This window comes from Ambystoma mexicanum, chromosome 10 (genome assembly GCF_040938575.1).
Source record: "Ambystoma mexicanum isolate Mex_15411 chromosome 10, UKY_AmexF1_1, whole genome shotgun sequence".
In the NCBI taxonomy this organism is placed as follows: domain Eukaryota; kingdom Metazoa; phylum Chordata; class Amphibia; order Caudata; family Ambystomatidae; genus Ambystoma; species Ambystoma mexicanum.
The window spans coordinates 784,745,401-784,767,916 of record NC_090932.1 but is presented as its reverse complement, the minus strand read 5'-3'; the positions used below and the strand labels follow the sequence as shown (position 1 = coordinate 784,767,916).

At 42.4% G+C, this 22,516-nt stretch overlaps 1 protein-coding gene across 5 annotated transcripts in view; it reads left to right on the top strand.

Moving 5' to 3' along the window:
* VEPH1 (ventricular zone expressed PH domain containing 1) overlaps window positions 1-22,516 on the top strand; it is a 2,478,904-nt gene that overhangs the window by 236,599 nt on the left and 2,219,789 nt on the right. The gene's annotated exons all lie outside the window — the stretch shown is intronic.

Below are 22,516 nucleotides of genomic sequence, written 5' to 3'. Positions count from 1 at the left end.
AGGAGATTACATTTGTGAAGTAGGGGGATTTGGTAGAATCCAATGTAGAGGTTAAAACAGCAAGGGAATTTTTGTAGGCTAGTAGTAGGGTAAGTGTCTGTAATTTGCACCAGTGCCATAGTTCATGGAGAATATTTGTTTTGAGGGTCTGAATATCAGAGGTGATACAAGGCTGGGACAGGAAGTTGTGAATGTGCGAACAGACTAGTCTCGGTCAAATGGAGTCAAAAGTGCATTTTGAAAGTCAGAGAAAGCACGGTCAATGGACGACACATGAATAGGGGATAGAGACAGGAAAGAGGTCCTCACATCATCAAGTTAAGGGTTAAGAGATTCCTACCTGAGTTTTCTCTTAGTTATTGAAGAGGGGAGATGAGGAGAAAAGCTGCAGGGACCAAGATGTTAGGAGTGATCAGAGAGAGAGGGGTCAATGGTGAGGTCAGACTAGAAGAAAGAAAGACAAAGTCAAGATAATTCCTACCGGAGTAGATGGTCGGGTTGTTGAGGGAGTAGACGGAGTTGTCAGATAGGAAGTCAGGTTCAAGGCAGATGACTGCAGAGAGTGGTTAAAGTCCTCCAGCATGACAATGGGGATGTCAGATGGAAGGGTCTCAAGGAGAAAGGCAGATCAGTGAAGAAGGAGTTGAGACTGTGTTAAAATAAAAGTAACATAGTATACTTATAATTGAATCACTATTCAAAATCAGAATAAAACCTATTTTACAATTCAAGCATTGTATAATAAATACATAGCAGCAAGGAGCAATCAAATCTACATAAATAAATACTAGCTGCTTTCCATAAATCATTAAGCGAGAAAGGCATTTAAATTAAGCACATTTAGAGAAACAAGAGTTGTGACATGTAGTTACACCCAAGTGATCCTTGACCTCCTGAATTGAAGAAAGGGACTCCCTCCAGATTACAAAGAAATTGTAATTACCAAGTACTGAATACACCCTATTCCAGTTTAGAGGAAAAGCCACCTCAAGGCTAATTGTGCTCATTCAATTATCATTAATTGAGTAATTGAGTATGTGTATCAGTTATTCTATCCACTCCATTCTTCAACACATGTTTTACTGTGTGCTTGTCCCCACACCAACATGTTTGAACGAGTAGGACAAGCAGAGCAAAATCAGTCTCGTGAGCATATTTATATTTGTAGGGTATTGCTTAACAAATAATGATTCAAATTCAACTCTTTTTCACGACACTTAGACCATGAAGGTTTTTAAAAAAAAACACAAGTGGGCTTTTTCAGTTATTATTTGAAAAATAGTTGAGTTCAACTAAGTAGTCTAAACTTTACTATTCACTGACATCAAATACTGTCATCCATCAATGCTTTGGGATTCTTCCCAACAGTGAGATAAGCATCTTTGCTCTGTATTCCTCTAAATAATAGTATTGATTTCTAAAACAATTATATTGCAATATTTTATAACCCATTCCTAGTTGTTTGGTTTCAAAGCAACTCAGCACAGAATATGTCAGCTTCTAAAATGCAAATTATTTTCCTAAATGTATTGAATCCACTAAATGCGTGTTACACTCAGGTAAGATTCCTCTGCTGGTAATTTTATTATCATGACTTTGCTAATAGTTCCTTTTGATTGTATAGGCTTTACAATATTGCTTTTGCAGCTCATTTTACAAAATGTCTATACCAATAGTTAAGAATTGTGTGTGGGCATTATGCTATTTGCTCACCTTCCACTACCACTTTTCTAAATTATTATAGGCTTTTCTGATTCAAGCTCAAGAAACTAAAATCTTTTGTGCTTTACTGCTCCTATTTATATGTTTCAATGATTGTTTTATTTTTTTAAGCCTCTACCAATTTGAATGAACTAATCTCAAACATTTGAGATAAGAGTCTTTTATGCATTACATTTCAAAGTCTTTGTAATATATATATATATATATATATATATATATATATATATATATATATATATATATATATATATATATATATATATATATATATATAAATAAAAGTTAAACAAAACTGTCGGTTAAAGGCTTGGTGTAGCGTTGCCGTTTGGAGGTAAAGGCGTATGGGAGGCGTAAGGCATATGGCAGGCAAAGGAGAAGCATGTGGGAGGCGAATGGACCTGAGAGGCAAAGGTGAAGGCAGGTAGCATTCCAGAAGTTTCCGATTATAAAGAGTACAACTCAATCAGCGGGGGATACCGACAAAGCCATAAACAATTCAACAGAATTCCTCAACCCCTCGACCCTGCACCCCCCCGGAATGCCACCACATCACCTTCGACTGAAAGTTGGGTAACCATCATGCTGCTTCACATACTCGAACCACCTACTCTGTGTAATGGCACAGGCCTGTGTGCCAAAAAATGTCTGCCCAATGTAATTGAAGTGACATTGTTGACCAGAAATTGAAAAGGAGAAGATGTATTCATCCCACCATTCCACTCATTCCCACAGACATGCCGTTCAGTTTGAAGCACCTACCTCAATGAGGCTGGCAGTCGATAAAATGATCTACAAGGCACAGGGCCAGTCAATCAAGTGCACTGGTGCCAACTTAGAATTATCATGTTTCTCCCACAGGCAGTTCTATATTGTGGGTTCTAGAGTGGGTTCCCCAAATTAGTTGTATATCTTTGCTCCAACTGGTAAAACACATTTTTTTATTTATAAACGTGCCTTACAATAGACATGTACTTTTGCAGTATTAAACTTTAGGTTCATAATTCTTGGCACCGTTGGCATCATGTTACCCATCATGCTTCTCAGGAACCTCCATGTTGTTCTCACTTACAGTTATACATTTCAGAATTCGTTTTTAAGAAGAACAAACAATTGTGTTGTGTAGTCTTTATAAGAAAACGTTTTTAAAATATTACATAATCGAACAACGTAGTGCATTTTTTCTTTTCACCTTCTTTATGGAGCCTTTCCGAAAAGTTTAAAGCTACCTAAAAGGATTTCTAACAAATAGTACCTATGAGGAAATTAAATCCCAGGCAACGCTGGGTATATCAGCTGGTAATAATTAAAAGTTAAAACGGTTCTCATTTGACGTCATGCAACATACCAAATGTGTACATGAGGGAGTTTTCCCTGGAGCTGCTAATTGCTGTAATCTCCAATTAGGTCATCCTCAGCATTTCAGCTGTTCTTCTAAAGGACCCATCTCTGCTGGCCAAGCATGGTGGAATCCAGCATCCTTCCTCTCTTATGTCTTATCAGGATTTTCTTTGTGACTTATATATTTTAACCCAAATCCTATCTTATATGGAACATATGTTTTGGACTATCACTTAGAAAACATAGCTCTAATTTCTTTTTCTGATGTTATGTTTTTTTATTCTAGGATTTGTGATTTCCTATCATTGTGAACAGGGTGGATGCTTGGTTTAAAAAATAAAAAATATCTCCTTATTAATTCTGTTATCATATCACCAATGTGTATCATGGTCTGCCAGGTTGAAAACATATTGTATAATGTTAAAGAACTTGTCAGTGCAATTTGTCTATTGTACAGTTTTTCTAAAGCACTAACTTACATGTAAATCAACGTGATGGCTGTTCCCTTTCTAAATTATTAAAATCTTCTATCTGCCTATTTCAAGTGTGATCAGATGTTCTTTACATACCACTGTGAACATGTTTATAGTTCAGCTGTGGCCTTCGATTCTCTGTGCTGAAATTGTATTTCAAATGAATATTCCAGGCCCCATCTCTCGGAGTGCCAGCTTTATATTTGCATGCATAATTCTACTACCACTAGACTCTAAGAAAAGTGCTAATTGTGTTAACCCTACATTTCCCAATGGGCCCACTGTACCAGATTTGCCTTCGTAATTAACTAGCTTAACTACCGGGCTTCATCCAGGAGTTCAATTCTCAGATTTTTAAATCTGTGATCGGTAAGTCTCACTTCAGTTTCTTCAGCAGTTTCATTGCTTTGTTTTTTAGCAGAATGAATTCTCAGATAAGTAAATCTCGCTTGAGTTTCTTCAGTAGTTTCATTCCTTCTTTGTTCAGCAGCACTAATTCTCTTGAGAGCAAGCCGTGTTTCAGTTTCTTCTGCAGCTTCGTCCCTTTGTTTTTTAGCAGCACAAATTCTCTGATTAGTAATTCTTGCTTCAGGTTCTTTAGCACTTTCATTGTTCTGTCTCAAAGCATGTTGAAATCATTAGCTTCACGGTCTTGAGATCTTCTTTCTTCAGAATGCTGATCATGTTTCAGCTTTCGATGTTTTGATTTCATTCGGGTGGGATAATGTCATCTTCACATTGTAGCAACATGCCATTTGATGTCCTGAGGATGAAGTACATGTCCTTTACAACATGTTGCAATAGAAATTAATCAGGTGTTGATCATGTTTCATCATCAATGCACAATGATGAGTACTTTCTACAAATGACCTGGAGATGGTGGTGTAACACCACGAAATGTAATCTTGAAATACAAAGCCGAAAAACAAATAATTATCTGAGCAACGGGATGACCTCTCGAAGCAGAAATAGTTGCTTTAATTCGGCAATGGAATAAAGAATATTCCATGCAAATTTCATGACACCAGACCTCACCGTTCATCCCCAAGAATGCCAAATACAAACCCAAAAACCCACAAACCAACACGGCTTTGTTTTATATATAGAGATTCATGTAAAATATGTATACGATAACACATACGCGCTTTATTCAGTCACCACCAGGTACTTCCTATACCACTTTTCTTTGTCAAAAGTGGTATGTTCATGGCTTGTATTCTTCACAAGAATAGATTGTTTCATGACATTGAGGTAACATATCATATGGAATGGCCATATGGCGTTACAAAGAAAAGATGTAAGGGCCTGATTCACATATCATTTTCCAATGGGACTGCACCATTATAAAACGTTTCTGTGAATCAGGCCCCTAGTGTTTAAATAGGGAGTGTCCAGAGCAGGTACAGAAAGTCTGCCAGAATCTTCAATTTGTTGAGATTGCAGTGGCCCTAAATTAAGAGTGGATGGTTGTCCCATTTATTTTTAAATTGTCTTTAGATTGACTCAGTCATTTTTCATAGTTTATAGTTTCCTTTGAAAGTTGAAGTTTGGTCTTTGACCTTTTGGCGTTTGTAAGACAAATTAAAAAGTGTATTGTGGGAAGATGGAATTGCAGTGTTGACTAAGTTCAGTAAAACCAGAGAAACTGCTTAATTGTTTTGCCATTGCTTAATTACTGAGATTGTGATTAGGAATAAGTATTGCTACATCATCTGCTTTGAAAACAGATTTAACTTCCTTTCCCATGGCCGTTTTTCCAGCAATTTCATGGCACCTTCATCGTTTTGCTTACAAGGTTTCAGATGTATGGCAAAGAGCAGTGGTGAGAGTGGACATCATTGAGGAGCTTCCCTCTGGGTGTTAGACCCGCACTGACACATACATTTGGCCTTGTGCAAAGCTGTATTCTCTCCTGTAAATCTCTGTTCAAACTCCATGTTATTGGAAGGTTCTCATAGAAGGCCTCAATGAAGGCTTTTGTCTGCATCAAATCAAACTATTGATCATTCTTCATTCTGCAATTCTGCTACAAAAATCAGTGCCACAACATGTTTATTGTGTTCAGTTGTACCACTATCTGGAATGATTCTGAGCTGGAGTTGTGAGACTAGTTAAATGTTAGTATTGTTCCATCTGTTAGGCAGAGGTTTGGATAGTATTTTCTATCTGAATTTTATAATCAAATTGGTCTGCAATCAGGGGTGTGCAGCCTTTGGCTCTCCAGATGTTTTGCACTATAACCCCTATCAGCCCAAACCACTGGAGTCAATGGTGTGGGATCATGAGATTTGTAGTCCAAAACATCTGGAGAGCCACAGGTTGTAGACCCTTGGCTTATATTATGTTGTCTCTTTTCTAAGTTTGCTTTTCTCATGGATTATCACAATATATCCTTCTGTCCAAGAGCTGAGAACCTCCCATGTGTATAATAAGTTGAATAGACTTAGCAATGCTAGCCAAATGTGTTAGAAATAAGCCATGGGACCTCATTACAGTTTTGGTGGTATCCTGCCGATAAATCTGGTGGCATGCTACCAAAACGGTAATACCATTTCAGCCACTTGGTATTCCAAGAGGTGTAAACGCCAGTAAAACCCTATTTCATGGAGTCCCATAGGACACCATGGAGTGGATTTCCGGTAATTGCCCTTGCTTGTATTCTGGCATTTTTGGGACGGTGGGGGCACGATTTCCCTCAAGCTCTTAGCTAGAGGTAAATCAGTGCCCCCACCAGCAAAGTGCCAGTGGCGGAATTACCAGCAGTTTTACCAGTACTTTTAGCACACTGCCAAAACTGTGATGAGGCCCATCAAATATTTCTGGAATTCCCTAAAACCCCACTGCAATATGTAACCAATATTGCTTGCAGAACTTGTATTGCAGCTGCAAGCAGCATTGCTATTAGCACAAAGCTGGAAAAATCCAATTGTAGATGGCAGCCGAACCACAGTACTCAGCGGATGCACACGAGAAGTCCTTTGTCCCTGTTGACAATGGAAGGCGGGAGGTGCAGGCCAGCCAGAAGTTGGGAGAGCTGAAGGGGAGACTGGGAGGAAGAGGCAACCAGTGGAGAAGAGTAGAACAGTGCATGTAGAGGGTGGATTGCTGTGGTGAGCGGGGACTGGCCCGAGCAGAAAATGCATTCTTCTGGCACATCTGGAATGTTGCCATATCAGTGAATACTGCTGAGAGGCTCTCGTTCCTGATTGGTTGAGAGCCATCCAACATTTTAGTCAGGGTGCCAATATTAGGTATTAGGTAATGTTTTTATTATGTCTTTCTATTTCTCTACATTTAGGCTTAATAGCTAATGTTTCGAAGCGGTCTTTAGGGAGTATTTATTGGGTTATGCCCTCAAAGTGATGGTTAAACTTTTCGTGATTTTTATTCATCTAAACATAGGGTGAACCACAATATTCTGAATACCTGTTGAATTTCTCCTATGTGTTTGCCTATTTCATGTTGTCTTGCATATTCTGTTTTTCAGAGCATCTTCTTGTGTGTGCTTTTCAAGCAGTTCCCTTCCTTCCTCACTCATTTTGCATGTTGTTTGTATTTACTTTGGTAATTGTGTTTCCATTGGCAGCTTTTTTTTCTTTGAACTGATATAATTGGTATTTAATTTACTAAATGGTGTAAATGCCTGGGCATGTTTATTCTAGTTTTTGACATTGTCTTAAGGTGGTGCCAGAAGGTATTCCCCCCCTGATGGTGACTTTCAGGGCATCACATACTATTCTTTTGGTGGCAGAACTTGCATGTTTTTGGAAGAAACATGCTATTTCTGATTGCGTTTTCTTTCAGGAATATGTCTGGAGAGGGCATACCATGGGGTAAAGTGAGCGCGGCAGGGGTTCAGTTGTCTCTTGCTACTCGCAGGCTGCACTATTTCTTCTGCAGGGGAAGTTTTCTGGAAAGTTTGTTCTCTCAGAGTATGCAGAGGTTTTACTTGATGGGGGGGAAAGTGGAGATGGGTGGCTTAAGGTATTTCCTGTGAATGCCTTTTGTGGAATGTGGGCCTCTAAGACCGACAATAGATTTATGAAGGCATCTGCTGGAAGTCTGTGGAGGGATGTGGTCTGCTTAAAAATGTATTGTTCCTTGTGTATTGTTTGTATCATGTCCTTTCATCCCTTTCGCTGTTTGCTTCACTATGCATGGAAAGGATGACAGCCATGTCAGTGGTTATGAGTTTACATTTAATTGAAGCAGCAACACCCTCCTCTAGGTAATACACTTCGAATATGATAGTGCCATTTTTAAGACTCGCTACTGGGGTCGTTTTTACATCAGTCCTGATTGCAAATTGTCCATTTAATTACTTTCTAATCTGAGCCATATGTATGATTGAGTGAAGGGGGCATGCTAAAGGTCTGTGATGGATGGAAGACAAAGTTAAATGCCGTGAGTAAGATGGAGTAGTGGGGAGATGTTGGTTGCTGGTGTTGCACAACTACCCCAACCATTACCTGTAAGAAATGATGGGTGGAAAAGCAATAAATGAGGATACGATAGGGAGAATAAATGGGCAAAATGTAAAGGTGGTGCTGTAATGGCCAAGGGATCAAGAGAAGACTCAAGACCAACTGAAAGATTCACACATATTTTATTTCTGTAAAAAAAAGAGTTCTGCGTGGACTGCTCCAAAGGGGATTGTTATGAAAAACAGATTGGCAGCTTCCTCTGGCCATAAACCCCCCCTAGGACCATGCTTATTCGTCCTTCCCTCTCTCTTTTATTTCACCAATGCTTTCCCAGCAGCCCAAAACTGTCACTCATAGTCTCTGTCTTGACTTTTTGAGGATCAGCCAGGCCCCACATAAGTCCTCCTGGACTCAGCTACCAGGCACCACCACCCAATTCCCTTAGGAGGTTCAACGGGGAACAAGGTCAGGTTAGGAAAAACAGACTCCTGTCTCCCTTAGTTTCTTTCCTCTGATTTGGATTTAGCGCATAGCCATATCCCCTCCATCAGATATGGGGTGTTATCTTCACCCAGATCTATAACTGCTTCATTCCGTTAATTTCCATTCATGGGGCTTCTTCCTTTAACTCTTCATGGGTTTTGTTGTATTCCTCTTTCCTGTCTTTATCTTTCACCTCTCATTTCTTGCCCCTTCCCTCACTTACTTCTAATAGTTGTTCTCCTTCTGTTACGCACTCCTCTGATATTGCTCCTCTTCCTCTTACTCACTTTCTCTCTCTCTCTCCCTCCCTCTCTCTTTCACCTCCTCCTCCCGTCTCTCTTACTTTATCTGCTCTTATTTACACTCTTGCTCTGCATTGTCTCCTTTCCTCCAGTCTCACCTCGCCCTGCTCTCTCCTGCTCCACTTGCTCTGTTCATCTGATCCCAACAGTTACAATCTATCTCCTAACAGCTACACCTTTCCCGGGCATGGATCACTTTCTTAACTGTAGCGGGGTGATTAATTGACCCTGTGATTGTAGGATATGCTACAGATTTGTGTGGCATAGGAGGAATCTTTGGGTTTGGTTTGAGGTTGGTTGAACTACATTTATTCATGCAGACTGAATGGTGCAGCCGGCAGCCCCATTGCTCTGAGCACCAGAATAACGCAAACTTTGACCCCCATCTCAGAATCTGATTGTGCTCAGCTTTCATCTGACTGCCTCGAAAGAGGTTCTATTGGCATCTGCTATGATCTGATTTTGCCTAAACTATGGTTTCTCAGAATTTGTGGTTGTCAGTGAGCTCCCACAGTTGGCTGTATGCTGCTCTTGTATTTGTATTTTGTATTTTATATTTAGTTTATTTGTATAGCGCATAAGGCCTGAGGGCAACCGGGCACATTATTTAGTTACAGGCAGGTTACATACATATACAATATTTACCTTAAAATATACAAAATATACATTGTTACAGACACTATATTTACCTTGAAATATACAGAATATACATGATACATAAACGGAGGTGTACAGGATACACAGTCTGAGCAAAATATAAGGTCAAGATATACTGCAAAAAGCGGCCTAAGATGCTGAGATGAACGTTCCAGACAGGTTATGCTCATGCATTGGTATCTCCCAGCTGACATGATGTGCTAATAAGCTATGTTTGACAAAGCAATGTAGTCTCAGGCTCACAAGCGGCTGACTTCAAGCTTCCTAATGTTCTTCTTTTGGTCAGCATAGTATACTTCCAGGAAAGAAAAAGGGTAGTGTGAGATAACAGCCACACACTAAACTAGGGGATAGGAAGGGCTACCCAGTTTTCTTCCTCCTACCTTTCTCCCATGTTCTCGTAATAGTGCTCTATTCCCCACATGGTGGTAAAGTCTGGAGGTTTGACACAGTGGGGTGAGGAGTCAATTGATATCAGTATGATGCTAGGAGAGAAGCATGAACTCTACAGGACATCGATGTTATTAAAGGACATGCAGATATTAATTTTCTACTGCAATTCACATTAATGATAATCCTGGTGTTTTCTATAGCAGCTCTATCACCAGAAACTCAGATTCACAGTGAGGTTACTTATTACCTTTCTAATTACCACAATGTGGCACTTCATTTATCACCTGCGGGATGCGGGGGTGAAGGGCTGAGTCAACCTCACAGGTGTATTAGCCCCTTGACACACAGCATCATTTGGTTCCCAAGTCAAGTATACTCATAGTTTAGCCCATATGTACTGTTTTTGCAACACCCAGTGGAACAAAACGTTTGGTGCGGTTATTGGCAGATGTCAAATGTGTATAGATTCACATGCACCTTTGGGGATGTGTAAACATTACCACTTTTAAGGTGTACAGTTTGTAGCTGTGCTATAGTTGTATTCTGTTGCGTCTGCAAGCAATCTAATTGAAAGAGTCACAGATATCCAAGACTTGACAAGTCAGGGGTTTTTCACTTCTTTATTTGTGTTAAGTTTGCATCTATTTTGTGTTACATTTTTTACTGATTGCTACCAATTGTAAAAAGGTGGTCTCCACTGCTGGCCTTAACACCTGGCAAAAATGTATTTTCTTTTTGACAGGGCATCTCAAACAGCAGCAGGAATTGATCAAGTGCTGTAAAGTGTATTCAACAAAAACACACAGGGCCTGAATCACAGAGGGTGTTCCTATGGGATATGTAAGTGATTTCAATCTGGCACACACCCAAGTCTCACCCAGCATGTAGTGCGCAAATGAAACCCTTATTTATTTTTATCTATAGATTCAATATTCTGAACGCTATACCACTCATATCACACCTTTCTCCTGAGCCCCCCATCCCCAGTCACACTGAACCAGGAATCAGGCTAGTTTGCAAAGGTAAATATTTATTTATGTATTTAGAATTTAAATTACAATATATTTCGATAGTTAACAACAATCACCAATGGGGTGACAGAACACTGAATAATACCTTTAATGCACTAGGAATCAAATAATGAGCACAAAAACAAATGCAGTCAAGAAAAGAATACTTTTGGGTTGGTTTGGAACAGATAACACTATGGTTAGGGGTTCCCCCTGCAACGCCCCTCAACCCACCAATAGGCAATTTAAATAGATGTGAGGGAGAGCAGGTACTCAGGAATAACAAAGATCAAATATAATATCACTCCCACCTTCCCACTTTAAACTCAAGAGAAAAACGAAATTGACTTTTTAACTGTCCGAATGGCTTTGAAATTGGCTGAGTAAAAAAAACACCAAATGTGGTCAAAAATGCTTAAATGATTATAAATGTATATGGGAGACACTTTGAACAGATGCAAGTAAACAAAAGCAATGATTTAATCAAAAGAAAACATTTGAAATCTCAAAGTCAAAGTGGGAAATAATTTAAAGCTAATTCACAACTGTAAAACTTTTCAAAATGTTCATTTCGCTTCTATCTCAAAAATTGAGGGAGTTATGGAGGTTTTAGTAAGAGGTGTTTTTCGAAAATAAAGACACAAGATTTGGACAAGATTTCAGTTTAGAATCAGAAATATGGCTTATGCTTTTACTCAAGGCTAGAGTGTTTGGCTAGGCAACCAAGTCAGGACACAGTAAGCTCTGAGACTAATTCATGACTTCAGCAACAGGTCCCCATCACCTTCCCTCACCTTCCCGGCGGCACCAGTCCAAAGACTCAAAGTGGGATTTATGGATCAGAGTTACACAAATAAAGATGACTATGAAAATGGTGCTTTAGCAATTAGACAGAAGAAGATAGCACCATGGATTTTTGCACTGTTACAGGTTATGAAAGTAGGGATAGTTCAAAGATTAGAGTGGAACAAGATAAGCAAGGTATACAATAGTTCTCGAGCGTCCTATTAATACTCGCAATTCACAGGGATTTAAGATTTTTGTACAGTCACGGTTCTGGTCAATGGATTGGGTCTATCAACGAAAGACAGCACATCAGGCGCGGGACTGGATCAGCTAGGCCGGTCACCGGGCTGCACAGGATCTGCCCTTCTTGTTTCTGGGTAGTTCAAATCAGCAGGATAGTGAGTTCATCAGGCAAGCTTTATGGTAGCAAGCCGGATAGTTTCAGAACACTAGTTCCAAGATGATTTCCCACACCACAGCGCTCCACTGGGTTGTGAGAATAAGTTTGAGGATTGAGGCCTTGTTGAAAATGGTTCAGCTACTGCTTGGAAAGATTCTTGGCATCTGAATCTGGAAGGATGTTAAAGACTGGATGTAGAATGCTGGAACAAAGTCCTTCGCTGGAAACAGGAGATTCAGTGAGTCAGTCAGTCAGTCAGTCAGTCAGTCCCTATGTGTTGTCAGCTGTCTCTATCCTTTCAAATGACATCACAAAATGGGTGTATGGGCCGGCTTAACTAAGCTAACCCCTGTGAACTGGGATTGGATCAGGACCTCACCTCCGCCTTGCATCTGAGTTATTTGATCAAGGACAGATGATGTCACATTTATGGTTTGGCTTTTACAGTCCTTAGAAACCTCCCCTAGCCACTAGTATCAAAATCGAAATTTGTCCTAAATACATATTTATACATGGGTGACCTCTACAAAAATCACTCACAAGGATTCCATATTTTATGTAGTATCTATTCATCAAAATCCTGCAGCCGTTTCACCTTTCTGCAGAATTTTGTCCCTTTTGCCATGAACACATTTTCCAAACTTTCTGCAAATTTCCACAAATATGTATGTTTACCATAGGGATGTGTGTGTAAAGTTTAACAATTCTAGCATTAATACAGTTCATATAAAACCACATATATTGCCATTACTGTCTAGAGTATGTTACACAGTTCGACCCCCTCTTGAAACGTAAAGCCAAAAATTAGACTCACAAATCTGTCCTTTTTATATTTTTCACCACTTTGGATAACAAGTTATGAGTCTCTAAAAAATGTTCATTATTTATTCTTAGCAGCAAATGGTCCGGCTTTTGTCTCTCCCTGGAGCTCAAGGAGTGGCCTTGGGGAATTCCTTCAAGGAGCAGTTTACAACCCCTTCACACATCCATTTCCTGGCCTGGGGATCTGCCATTGTTCATTCTCTGGCTGTAGACAAAAGTCTGGCCTAACCCACAATTATTATCCATCAGTGAGTTTCTGCTAAGAGGATTTCCCTCCCCTTGGGAGAAACCTGTTGTTCCACTACTTGCAGGCCCAGCCCGACTAATTTATTCTTAATTTCTTAACTCAAACTCCAGCAGGAACCAAACTAGTTGCATCAAATAACATAGATAAATTACTTTCTTATTTTTAAACCTGTGGGATCAAAAACACAATTGAGATCTGTATTCCTTTTTAGCAACAATCCGGCAGACTTTTAGTTTAGATACTTTGAAGTTTCATAAGGAGAGCTCATCTGACAGAAGCTGTCATCCACAGGTAGCCCAGTGTGCGGCACACAGATTTTGACAGGAGCTGTCATCCACAGGTAATCCAGTTTTTCTGAGAAAATGTTTGGCTCTTCACATTTTAGGACCTTGTACAGTCACAATGCTTCCTTAGATTAGCTGAATTTTAGTGCCAAGCAAGATTTTGAAAGTTGAGAAGTGTTGTGTACAGGCATTTTGGAGTTTTTAGGAACAAAGTAATTGTCATTTACAGGCAAATTTTGAAGTTTCACTTGCAAAGTGCTGATTTTCCCTCTGCACTCTATGTTTGCTTGTCATGGAGCGCACCGGCACATTTTCTGCAGTGTGTGCTCTATTCCACCACACTTGCACCATGGGTGGCAGGTTGTGCATACATCTTTTTGTGTGTTGAAGAACGTGGTTTTGGTGGTTTTTGGCATGCACAAGAGTTTTGCAGCCATTGTTACTGTTTCTTGCACCATAACTAGCAGAGTGATGCCACATAGTATAGCAGAGTGGGTCAATACATCCCACAAATCCTCCTCTCCTGACTTTGTTTTGACCACCAGTCGAGGGGGAGTCGGGAGATTGGGATGTTCTTTTCTGTCCATGTGGAGAAATCAGTTGCTTCTCCCATGGGTGATTGAGGCAACACGCTCTCCTCGCCGTTTCTGGTTTGGATGGGACGATACTCCAGATTCCTTGGGGTTTTCCTCCCGGTCCCCGAGTAGTCCTCCTTGGTGATTCTTAGTTCAAATGCTAGAAAACAGAACATAGCATGGTTATGCAAATGTTCCCACTATGTCCACACATCTTCGGGGGATGTCAGCAATGGGGAAAGACACTTGCATTCATTAACAAATGGCAATATTCCCCCTCTATTATTCAGTGATCCTTTACTCATTTTCTTAGGTGTAATCAATGAATATTTAATCATTTTTCTAGTTGTCTGGAATTTCCCCCTCTGGGTTTCCGGTAAGCCCTTCTATCTGCCGCAAAGTATGCCTGGGGTGGCAACTCTTAACCTGGTTTATGTGGACCCACTTGTCTTCCCCTTCTGTCAAACTGTCCTTGGGGATGCAGATTCTGTAGGCAACTGGTGAGGTTCTGTCCACAATTTCAAAAGAACCCAACCAAATTGGGAGGACTTTGCGCTCTTTGACTTGGTTCCTTTGGAAATTGTACAAGTAGACCCGGTCCCCTACTTGATATTTCTTTTTAGTTGTCTTAAGGTCATAGAGGGTCTTCATACTGTCTGCAGATCTTTCTAGATTCTGCTGAGCATAGGCAAAAGCATGTTGAAGGTGTTTTCTCAGATTCTCAACATACTCAAGAGTTGTGGAGGCATTTATCAAGGTCTGGTATTGGGTTCTGTAGAGCAGATGCTGGGGTAGCACCATCCTTTGTCCAGTCATCAGCTCAAATGGAGACATTTTTGTTGCATAAGAAGGGGTAGATCTGATGGCCATCAGAACAAGGGGTAATCGAATGTCCCAACTTGGCCCAGTATCTGCCACAAACTTTTTTAATATGCTCACAATAGTTTTATTGTACCTCTCAACTCCACCACTAGAGGACCGCCAGTAGGCAATGTGTAGTTTCCTTTTTACTCCAAGTATCTCCCACATCTTTGTCATCACTTCGCTAGTGAAGTGGCTTCCTAGGTCTGACTCAATGCTTTGGGGTAGTCCAAAACCCGAGAAGATGTGATTGATCATCAGGGCAGCTGCTGTTTCTGCCTCGCAATTTGGGGCCGGATCCATTCCACACATTTAGTAAACAACCACATTACAGTCAACATATACTTGTTCCCCCTAGAGGAGCGAATCACGGGCCCGATAAAATCGACTTGCAAATCTGACCAAGGCAGTGTCATCCCCCGCTTTTGGAGGGGAGCACAGTGTGTGAGTGATGTTGGCTGAAATTGTGCACACACAAGACACCCCTTCAAGTATTGGTCGAGGTCCTGCCCCATGTGTGGCCAGTAGGCAATTTCTCACAAGATTTCTAATGTTGTATGAAACCCCCAATGACCGACTGTGGCCGCATCATGGGCGTGGCTTAGCATCAGGCTTCAGAATGAGGTAGGGACCACCCAATGGTCATGGTCAGATATGGATCTCCTCACCAACAAACCGTCTTGGATTTGGAACATTTTTGGACATTTCATCAACACTCTGAGGTCCTCTTTCCCAATGCAATCGGTATCCGTCAGCGGAAAGTTCTCAGCGTCCTCAATGTGTTGGTAAAACTTACCAATTATTGGATCCCCTATTTGAGCCATAATCAAACCAGCATCTGGGGTCTCCTTACTCCATTGGGCAGTTGAGAGTTCATTTTGGGCATTTGTCTGGGACCTAGTGATACCATTGACCTGGATTTCCCCCAACCGGGACTTGATCTCAAGTAGATCCCTTTGGATGGCTCCGGTTTTGGCCAGCTGTTCAGCTAAGTCATTTCCAGTTTTGTCTGGTCCCTCTACTTTAAAATTAACCTTAATCTTTTTCCAGTAGATGGTCATCCCATTCAATATTCTATATTCATTTTCCATGTTTTAGTGGTTTTTTGTTAGCACATAGCATGCCTCTGGTTTTCAATTCACCAGGTTCTGCACAAACCTGTTCCGTACAAAATCTGAATCAGTGACTATGACCAGTTCGTGGAGTTGGTGTTGGGCATCAGTGAGGATGGCTTGATGCACAGCCATCAGCTCTGCCACTTGACTACTCAGAGGACTGATTTTGTACCCAGCTGAAGGTTCTGGGGCATTATTCACCCATGCATTCACCATGCCGTCCACTAATTCCTTTTCCCCATTGTTGGCAACATGGTAGGAGCACCCATCCACATCGGCTGTGGTCATTCCCTCACACTTGTCTTCTTCATAGACTTTGTGTGTGGAATTAAGGTATGCCTCCATGTTGTCCTTGATTTTAAGACTTTTATCCTCGAGACAGTTTACTCTGGGTCAATCATGCATGTCAGCCAGACCTTGCGCGAGGGGACTCTTCTTGTTTTGGCCATATCAGGCCTCCACAGGAAAGCCTTGCATTGACAGAATCCAGGAAGTAATTCGGAAATTACTCACATTTCGAGCCCAGATTCTGTAACTTTGAAGATATTGCAGAGGCTGGTGTGGGGTCTCCACTATGATGTGTTCCCACTGGATAAATGGGTGGTAATTCTTCAATGCCCACACCGTTGCCAGGAGTGCCTTCTCACAATCATTGAATTTTTCCTCCACAGAGGATAAAGTGTTACTCGCATAGGAGATTACTTTATTGCTTTTGGTATAATACTGCAGTCAACCCTGTCTCCAAGAAGAACTCCTTGTTTTTGACAGGGTAAGCTAGGCAAGGCACTTGTGAGAGGCTTCTTTTGAGTTGTCTTACTGCCTCGGCTTGTTCTGGACCCCACGCCCACTTGATCCCCCCTTCAACAGATGGATCAGGGGTCTCATGATCTCCGCGTAATCCTCAATGAACTTTCTACTGTAATTAGGCAGTCCAAGGAGGCTCTTTAGCTCCTGTAGAGAGGTGAAGGGTATTTTACATTCTGGAGTGCTTCTACTTTCTTTTCTTGGGGACAGAGACCCTCAGGAGTTATCTAATGCCCCAAGAAATGGACACAGGTCCTGCACCACTGTGCTTTTTGGAAAGAGAGTTTTGCTCTGGCAGCCCTCAATTGTGTCAGAACATAACAGACCTCAACTATGTGTTGTTCCACAGTTGAATTTTTGATTAGAACATCATCTACATAGACCAGGTTACCCCTTTCACCCAAGTCGGGCATGGCCTTATGCAAAAAGATATTAAATTAATTGCCAGAGTTGATGTCTTCAAAGGGAGTCTGGGTTCAAGTGTACTGCTGCCCCCCGAAGGTAAAGGCTAGCTTGTATTGGTCCTCCCTACTGACAGGTACATTCCAGTACCCATTGGTCAGGTCAATTGCAGTGTATATCTTTGACCCCTGGATCTGGGCCAGACCTTGGTCAATGTAGGGAAGAGGCCGTCGGGAAGAATCGACCCGTTTTTTGAGCTCCCTTAGGTCAGCACAGAGTCTCCACTGGCCGTTTGGTTTCAAAATCCCCAGCACCGGATTATTGAAGGTGCTGTGGACTGGACGAATTATCCCACGGGACTCAAGGTTCTTAATTATTTCTGTAAGGGACTCCATTGATGCGAGAGGCAAGCAATATTGCTTCACAAACACTGGAGTCATGCCAAGGTCCGCGGGAATTGTTATTCTGTGGATGTCGGTGCGACCACAGTCATATGAGTCCACCGCAAAGAGATCTTGAAAATCTAAGAAAACTTGTTTACATTTTTGCTTTTGCTCCAGAGTCTCACAGGCATCAGCTAGGTTGACTCTCTGTTCAACCATCTGGCTGAAGCCCGGAAAGACTTCTGGTTTGGCTATCTCAGCTGCCTCCTCCAGCTGGGTGGAGAAGTCTCTGGTCAAAGTACTGACTTGGATTGATGGCTTCAGATGGGCAAGGCAGTTGTAGTGGACTTGAAAGATCACCTCATCCCTCCTGAAGTCACAGGTCACCTCTTCCTTACCATAAGGGCAGGAAGAGTACACCAGGAAATTCCCCCCATGCTGGGTGAAGATCCTGTCTGGTGCTGTGTCATTGTCGTATCCCTGTCAAAACAGTCATTGGGGATTGGTCCTACCAGTTAGTTACCTAAATCTATGGAAAAATGTTGGTCATCAACCGCCATTCCAATAATGGTGCCTGCGCCCAGAGTGATACTCCTAAGGTCGCTATTATCCACCTCTATTGGAATGGTGTTGTGTTCTGTATTGACTAGTGGTGTTGGTTTTAACCCCAACCCTTGCTGTTGGAAATGGGCATTGAGGTGAACATATGTGTCAGGATTTTTCAGTTTCTGTCCTCTTTTAATTTTTCCTTTAAGTGTGAATTGTCAGGTCTGTTCTGGGATAGTGACTCCCTCTCCAATCTGAGTTTCAACTGCATATGGCAGCAGTTGAGCTGACCGAAATGCTTTCTCTGGGTCATCAAAATCCATGGGATTACTCGCTAATCGGGACCAGGCTTTGACGTTTATTAGGTCCAAACTAATGGCAAAGCGATTGAGAATGTCACTGCCTAAATAAAATGCAGCAGGGACATCTCGCACAACCCAACAATTATGGACTATGCTCTTGATGCCTATGGAAATTTTGAGCATACACCTTCTAGGCTGGAGATGTTTGGAATTAGGTGTTTCCAGTTCCATTTCCCATTCGTCTATCAATTTAAGTATGGGAATGGCTGTATCCTTTGGGAGTTTTCAGAACATGGCCTCGTTGATGAAGCTCTTACCGTTGTTCACACACACTCGGGCGAGAACAGAGTCCTTCCTCCCATTTAACTGGATGGGGATGAACAACTGTTCTCCAATTTTCTGAATGTCAGCCAAGCTTTGAGCTGGTTTCTCATCATTTTGGACTATAGAAGTGGGATTTTCTGATTGTGAATTTGTATAGAATTTCAGAGTACTCCCTCCCAGTGTGGAATGCTGCTTGAGACTGGAAGGAAGGTTGATTTTCAGAAATAGAGAGGACTTCCCATTACCAGTTTGTTGTCCTACTGCAATTACTGTCATGTCAGGGATTTGGTGGTTTTGGACATGGAATTCAATTTGGTCAGATTTTTGTTTAACCATGTGGCATGTGCCATTTAAACTAACATGGTTGACACTATGTTTTAACTTTATTGGTCGGCTAGTCTGGGTCCAGAGGACCTTGTTTACACAATCTATGAGCTGGGACAATCTACGCAGGAGGTCATTCCCTAGTAAACATGGTGTGCCCTCCGGAGTCACAACTATGACCGGGTGCTTCACCTTGTGTCGTCCAATGTTAAGGCCTAGATCCACAGTCTCCTCGACAGGAATTTTCTTCACATCGAAGTTCTGAAGTTGTCCAGGAAGAGGGGTGAGAGTGATTCGGTTTTTCTCCCCCTTCCCGAATTCAGCTGATCAAAGGCCCTTTTTGACAGAAGAGTGGCTTGGGATCCAGTGTCCACCAGTGCCAAAAATGTACATTGCCCCTATATTTGGACCGGGGCATAAAATCTTCCCTCCTTTTCCTCAAGGGGGCAAAGATAATGTGCATTTTGGTCCAATTGGTGGGTTAATTTCTTTGCTCTTGATTCTGACAGAGTGGTGATTTGGGCAGGATTTTGTTTGGGATCTTGGGAACCTGTAAGAAAAAGGTGACAATTGGATATGGGGGAGTTTTGGGCTTCCCTGGTTCTGATTCTGGTCCTCAGCCCTCAACATGCGACCCAGATCCTAAGCCAAGTTCTGGACCTGGCGCTCCAGTTGGGACACCCGCTCTGGCTGGTACGGGGGTCCATGGTCCATCCTAGATTGATGATGGGAAGGGTAACTGTCCCTTCTCCCAAAATACCCTTGGTTGGGATAGTTCTGGTACCCCTCCACCGTTGGCCTCCCCTCTCCTGGATTGGGCTGTCTGGGCTCAGGAAAGTGGGGAAAGAAAGAAAGGTTGTTTTGGGGGTTGATGTTTGGCGGGTACCGGGGAAAGAAGCTCAACCCGGCATTTGGGGGGTTACTGCCCTCATGGGGAAAGTTAGGAGGAAAGTTTCCTGGGTTGGCAGCTACCTGGTTGGATCCCCCCCCCCTTGGGCTGAGGGAGTCCACACATAGCCCAGGATGGGTCTGCTGCCCTTGTAACGGGGGCTGATATAGTCAGGGGAGTTAAGAGTCCCATTTGTGGGGTTACCTCCCTGACTCCCTGTTTGGGATTGGCCCGAGGGCCTTCTGGGTCTTTAGTTAGGAGGATTTTGCACAGGAATATTTCGGGCCCCCCATCTCCAGATCTAAAATGGGGCAACCTTCACCTCCGCCACCTAAGCAGCAGCATGGGTGTTGATCGGTTTTGGGTTTTTGTTGACACTTTTATTTCTACCGGTTTCTGCACTTCATAAATGTAAGTTACTAGTTAAATGACCCAGTCTAGTGTTTTCTTCTCATGAAAGTCCCTCACCAGCTGGGTCATAATGTATTTAGGGAGTGCATGAAAGAAGGTATTGGTGAACTCCCTACTGTCTGTGCGCACCCTGCTGGTGGTCTGCGCAAAGGCACGTTTCAGCTCTTGTACAAATTATTGTGGGGCCTGGTCTTCCCCACATTGCAGATTGTACGCTGCCTTGCAGGCCTCTTGTGGGTTTCTATGTATTGAGAAATGCTTTAAGATGGCTGCCCTATAGGTGGACCATCTTGAGTGTTTCTGATCCTCCAGCCCCACAAAGAAGCTGTAGTATTCAGGCGAAAATGTCTACTTGACATATTGAATGCAATTTAGGCCATCCTTCAGGTGGAAAGAATCCATAATTTTCTCATACAACTCGAGGTGCTCCCAAACGGAATATTTGGCCTTTTTATAATAGGGCGTTATGACACTCCTAATGGCCTTGATTTGCTTCAGGGGATCTTTCAGTAGGGCCCTCTTAATTTTGTTGGCCTTTTTAGTTTTGGTCACCCTTGTCCACTCATCCTCTGACTCAGAGGCACTGCTACAGGAGGTGGCTGTCTGATCCTCTAGGCTCTCCCTGATTCTGCGGGCTTGGGAATGGCTTGCAGAATGTGGGAGCCTAGTCTTTTGAGACCTGCGGCGCTCAGAAGAGTCTTCGGACTCTCTCTTGCTCCCAGGATTGGCTGAGTACCCACCACTGCCCTAGCTGGGAAGAGGTTTTTAAGATGCTCTTTGTGGGCCTAGTTTCATGGAATTCCCCACCGAATTTGACTGACGGATCCCTTGGTAGGTGATATTTTTGAGAATCCAGTCCTCTGATTCTCCCCTCACTGGAGTCTTCCTGATCAGAGAGGCTGGCTCTTCTATTTGGGAATCTGTACATAGATGCCCGCCCATCCATTTCTGGGAGGCGCTGATCTGTCAGTCCCATTGTGCTGAAGTCTACCATCACCGTGGCCCTTGGTTCATATGAGCCAGAGGACATGAGGGTGGTAGAGTCCATTGTATGGAAGGGATTAAAGTCCCTGATGCCAGGGGGCCTGAGGTTATGCTCAGGGGTTTCTCTTTCCCATCTTACCTCATCTCTTTCAGCCCCTATTCCCTGATGACATGCCAAAATCTGACCCTTTTGCTCTTCTATTAAGGCCTTACTGGTCTCTATGATTTGTTCTTGCACAGCTATCTGTGGAGCCTGTCATTCTTTTCACGGGGAGCCTCATTGTCTCTCTGTGCTTCCTGCCTAGATTGGAAATACTGGGCCAATTTTTGCTGCAGGATACTCACCTCCTGAGTTTGGTCCTTATTGGTCTGAGTATTCTTTCCCAAGGCAGCCTCCACCCGCCTGATGTGCTCTAGCAGCTTTTCATAATCAGTTTTGATTTCACCAAACTCCTGAAGGGCCAGCTTTCTTTCCTCTAACTTAGTTTTTAATTGGCTGACTTCCTGGCCTAAGCTGTCCCTCTCCTGAGTTAGAGTGCCCTTCCGTGCAGCCAGGTCATCCCTCTGTTTTTTAAATGCACTAGATTTCTGCGCTCCTCATCAAATTCCTCTTGAGAGTGGATGTCTTTAATAAATTAATTTATTATTTTCCTCTTTAAAGGATTCCATGTGGTTCTCTGAAGTGACTATCTGTTCTGCGCATGCTCTGTTAAAAGTTAATTATTGCGCCAATTTCTGTTGACTCTGTTGTAAAGAGTCAAGCCTTTCCTGACATTCTGTTTGCAGTGTCTGTACCTGAGTATTTTGTTCTGCATTCTCTTGCTGCAAGAGAGCCCGATCTTCTTGGAGTTTTGTGATATACTGCCTAGCCTCTGTTTCTGATTCTTTGCTATCCTGGAGCCTTTGGTCCACAGAGTCCAGATTGCTCTGGATTTTCTGCAGTGCTTCCCCTTGCCTCTTTGTCAAATCATTATTATCTGCATGCTTTTCCTGTATGACTCCTATGTGGAGGTACAGATAAGCCGCTATTTTGGCAATTTTACACTGCTCCTCTTTTATTTTTGGGGCCATGTACAACTCACTAAGCGCTTGATGTAATGGACCCTTGTCCTGCCAGGTATCATGGTCGATTTCAGTGATTTGTTGTTTTATTCCCTGGAGCCATACCTGTTCGTCCTGTTCTGGCCATTCACCCCTGACAAACAATTTGTGCAGGAGGGTGTGCCCTATCAATATTGATTTCCACTGGGTTCGC